We start from the raw sequence: 5000 nt of genomic DNA, 5'->3' as shown, positions 1-5000 counted from the left end.
GCCATCTGTAGGTCTCCCGCGGCATGACGTCCTGCAACGACGATACCGCCATCTATGAGACGCCAAGCCGACCAAGACATCGATGGGCCCACAGTGCCCATCTTTCGACCCCACCCACAAAGCCTGCGTCCTCTGTCGACCACAGCACCCCAACGCCAGCGCCTCTGCCGCACGAAATCGTGGACCGGCAATCACTCCACCTGCGCCCCACTCCAACCGCCCAACTCGCAACTCCAGCGGATGAACGGCGGACTTTTCCCACAGTCGCAATGTGCAATCCACCCCTATAACATGCGTTTCATGAAGAGTTATCTCCAATATGCGACATTCCCGCTGTCCCTATACATGAGCTGCGGGCTGTACCAGTTACGAGCTAGAGACGCGACCGCGTTGCTCTCTGTACGAATGCCGATGCTGAGCGGTCAGCTAGGAGGCGCTCCATCCATGTCGGTACCGGTGAGCGTTGCACTCGCAGTCGCAAGAACGTACGGCAAGTATATTACCTGGAAGAGTCAATGACAGTCCACGCCCCCCTGCGTGGGAAGAGTCTTTCTAGGCCATGACCCACCGGAAGGGCGCAGCGTCCCCCACCCCAGACATGTGACGTCACACCATCGGTATTGACGACTAGACTGATTCCTTATAATCATTTGCCATACACCGGTGGAAGCTGCCGAGACGAGTAACTACATAGCGGGCTCGCCGTGTCACTAATGTACAGAGATACAACAGTTTCGACTGGAACCGGATTAAACGTATACACGGCGCTGATTAGTAATAGATAGAGCCATCAGAATACAGATAATGTATACAACTGTCCGTATACATGCTGAAAGACTCTGCTCACAATCACAACCACACGTCAGCCACACACCCTTATCACGCACTACTCTCTGCCTGTAACACGCACACAGACAATATGTAAGCACCAGCATGGAACAACACCCAGTGCATCCTCTCCGCCACATTAGACAATCCACACTGTCATAACCAGACTGGGAGGTCCACTCAGAAAACAGAATATCCCACCCACCCGACAACCACCATTGCTCAGCCAAGCCACCAACACCCACACATGTCCTACACAGGGGTGCACCCAACATCACAATACTGCCTCCTCTCACAGCACACAAACAATGGCAGGAATGAAAGACACAGGTCTGCCACAAGCATGGAATGAGAGCGCCGCCTGTCATGAGCCAAAGGTGCATCCTGACGTGGCAAATCAGATGATGCCGCAGGCATCCACTTACTATAATCACAATCAACAAACCGGCCGCCCCGCCCCGCCCCCCATTAAACCTTTCCTTACAACAATGTGTACCTTAACCTAACCTATATCGTACCGTAACCTAACCTATATCGTACCGTAACCTAACCTATGTCGTACCGTAACCTAACCTATGTCGTACCGTAACCTAACCTATGTCGTACCGTAACCTAACCTATGTCGTACCGTAACCTAACCTATGTCGTACCGTAACCTAACCTATGTCGTACCGTAACCTAACCTATGTCGTACCGTAACCTAACCTATGTCGTACCTTAACCTAACCTATGTCGTACCTTAACCTAACCTATGTCGTACCTTAACCTAACCTATGTCGTACCTTAACCTAACCTATGTCGTACCTTAACCTAACCTATGTCGTACCTTAACCTAACCTATGTCGTACCTTAACCTAACCTATGTCGTACCTTAACCTAACCTATGTCGTACCTTAACCTAACCTATGTCGTACCTTAACCTAACCTATGTCGTACCTTAACCTAACCTATGTCGTACCTTAACCTAACCTATGTCGTACCTTAACCTAACCTATGTCGTACCTTAACCTAACCTATGTCGTACCTTAACCTAACCTATGTCGTACCTTAACCTAACCTATGTCGTACCTTAACCTAACCTATGTCGTACCTTAACCTAACCTATGTCGTACCTTAACCTAACCTATGTCGTACCTTAACCTAACCTATGTCGTACCTTAACCTAACCTATGTCGTACCTTAACCTAACCTATGTCGTACCTTAACCTAACCTATGTCGTACCTTAACCTAACCTATGTCGTACCTTAACCTAACCTATGTCGTACCTTAACCTAACCTATGTCGTACCTTAACCTAACCTATGTCGTACCTTAACCTAACCTATGTCGTACCTTAACCTAACCTATGTCGTACCTTAACCTAACCTATGTCGTACCTTAACCTAACCTATGTCGTACCTTAACCTAACCTGTATTGCGCCTTAACCTAACCTGTATTGCGCCTTAACCTAACCTGTATTGCGCCTTAACGTAACCTGTATTGCGCCTTAACGTAACCTGTATTGCGCCTTAACGTAACCTGTATTGCGCCTTAACGTAACCTGTATTGCGCCTTAACGTAACCTGTATTGCGCCTTAACGTAACCTGTATTGCGCCTTAACGTAACCTGTATTGCGCCTTAACGTAACCTGTATTGCGCCTTAACGTAACCTGTATTGCGCCTTAACGTAACCTGTATTGCGCCTTAACGTAACCTGTATTGCGCCTTAACGTAACCTGTATTGCGCCTTAACGTAACCTGTATTGCGCCTTAACGTAACCTGTATTGCGCCTTAACGTAACCTGTATTGCGCCTTAACGTAACCTGCATTGCGCCTTAACGTAACCTGCATTGCGCCTTAACGTAACCTGTATTGCGCCTTAACGTAACCTGTATTGCGCCTTAACGTAACCTGTATTGCGCCTTAACGTAACCTGTATTGCGCCTTAACGTAACCTGTATTGCGCCTTAACGTAACCGATATTGCGCCTTAACGTAACCTATATTGCGCCGTAACGTAACCTATATTGCGCCGTAACGTAACCCACATTGCCCCTTAACGTAACCCACATTGCCCCTTAACGTAACCCACATTGCCCCTTAACGTAACCCAACACACGTTGGGCCTTAACCCAACACACGTTGGGCCTTAACCCAACACACGTTGGGCCTTAACCCAACACACGTTGGGCCTTAACCCAACACACGTTGGGCCTTAACCCAACACACGTTGGGCCTTAACCCAACACACGTTGGGCCTTAACCCAACACACGTTGGGCCTTAACCCAACACACGTTGGGCCTTAACCCAACACACGTTGGGCCTTAACCCAACACACGTTGGGCCTTAACCCAACACACGTTGGGCCTTAACCCAACACACGTTGGGCCTTAACCTGCTCTGTAATTGTCATACGACGCGTTAAATTAGTGTAGTGTTGCCTAACTGCAACCCCCGCAATATAGTTTGCTACTCGCACTGCCCGGTCCCCAGTGTATCGCTTCATGTTAAACACCTTGCAGCTATACACTGTAATGTGGATGGCAGCAGGACGTACATGCTCAATGCCCTTTGCAGTTGTTCATTGGCATTTGCAGTTGTTCATTGGCATTCGCATGTGCGAAGCACTTAGCCTACGCTGTGGTACGGCCTGTGTCAACTGTCCGCTGATGTTGTACGTCCAAATCACACACTGTACTGCACATTGGTCCTCATGTACTGAATGATACATCGTGGTACATGTGACCGTACAACGACTGCGCCAACAACGGCGAACCATGCGGTCCAAATGTTGTGCACTCAGCTACGTGTCGTCTCCCTATAAGAGCTGGATTGCAGTGTGGTATGCCCTGGATGGCGATCAGCATGAGCCGTCTGTTGATGTAGTGGCGCGTGTTGTCAGACGTAGTCGTCTCTTCTCACACACCGTGATAGCATGGTGCACTGCGTTCCACATCTGCGACATGCGACAGAGGCCGGTTGACAGTCGTTCGCGCAATGGACATCGCATACGTACGGGGGCCACCTTCCACGTGTTCGCGAAGCGTGCACATGTTGTTGCGTGTATGTGGGCAGACATAGTGTGTCGTGACACCTGACACAGGCATGCAACAATCGTTGAATTTGCAAATGGCGATGGACGCCTACGTTTGCTGGTGACGTTATGCAAATGAACAACTGGTAAACCGTTGTGGTGCGGTTGTTCTCGCTAGAGGTGAATCAGTGATGGCGACGATCGGTTGAGCTACCAACCGGTTGTTCCAGCGATACCCACCATGCCCACGAACGTGAATGGCATCTGGGTGTGAAGCGATACGCGGCGGTGGCTGGGTGGGACCGTCCCCGGCCGGTGAGGGGGGGCCTCCCGGCGTGCTGGCCGCGCGGTGCGTGGGCGCACGCGCTACAGCCGGCTGGTGGGGGCGGCCAGTGGCAGGCGCGCCGGCCGACGGAGGCGGCAGGCGGCGCAGCTGCGCGCCGGCGCACCCTGCACGCGGCGCCGTGCGGCCAAAGTAGGTCCTCGCGGGCCCGGTGCGAAGCGCGGTGGACATCTGCAGTGTGCTGGTCCGATTGAGGACTGTGTGCGCTGAGGATGCGCCGCCGCCCGGCGCTCGGCGCCGCGACGCCGTCTGCTGCTCGGTCGCCTCTGCGGTTCTCGCAGGTGGTTTGTATCGCAGCTGTGCGGACGTGTTGGCGCGTGCGCTGTGCTGGGAGAGTTCGCTTCGGCACCCAAGTGGGGCTTTTGTCCTTCTGTGGCGCTGGCGTTGGAGCTGCCGGTCACCGTAGGTGGCGCGTGTTGTCTCCCGCCGGCAATGCCACGACAGCACGCTCCCGGGCCTCTGTCGGCAGCGGCAAGCTCAGTTGGGAGCACGGGTGGTCGCACCTAAAGCGTCTACTCGCCAAACTCCGGGCGATTGCGCCTCTCTCGAACCCGACCAAGTACTTAGGACGGCGCTGCGCGCCGCCGGGACCTGAGAGGGTTTCGAGGTGTATTGTGCAGGGGAGCTCAGCCTCCTCCTGTTTGCAGAATAATTGAGCGGACGCTTGCGTGTTCGCGCGGGCCCCCGGGACACACTCCCGGGCGGCCGGCTGCTCAGCTCTAGTTGACGCAGCTCCCTGGTTGATCCTGCCAGTAGTCATATGCTTGTCTCAAAGATTAAGCCATGCATGTCTCAGTACAAGCCGCATTAAGG

The 5000-nt window shown here is 52.8% G+C and overlaps 1 non-coding gene across 1 annotated transcript in view; it reads left to right on the top strand.

The window, feature by feature from the left end:
• The first annotated feature begins 4920 nt into the window (after positions 1-4920).
• The window catches only part of LOC124593007, a 1910-nt gene continuing 1830 nt past the window's right edge, over positions 4921-5000 (top strand). The window contains exon 1 of the ribosomal RNA XR_006977758.1: positions 4921-5000. This exon is cut by the window's right edge and continues 1830 nt beyond it. This is a non-coding gene — a ribosomal RNA (small subunit ribosomal RNA).

The sequence above is a fragment of the Schistocerca americana genome, unplaced genomic scaffold (assembly GCF_021461395.2).
Source record: "Schistocerca americana isolate TAMUIC-IGC-003095 unplaced genomic scaffold, iqSchAmer2.1 HiC_scaffold_97, whole genome shotgun sequence".
NCBI lineage: Eukaryota > Metazoa > Arthropoda > Insecta > Orthoptera > Acrididae > Schistocerca > Schistocerca americana.
The sequence above is the reverse complement of the archived record's forward strand: the minus strand, read 5'-3'. Positions and strand labels throughout refer to the sequence as shown.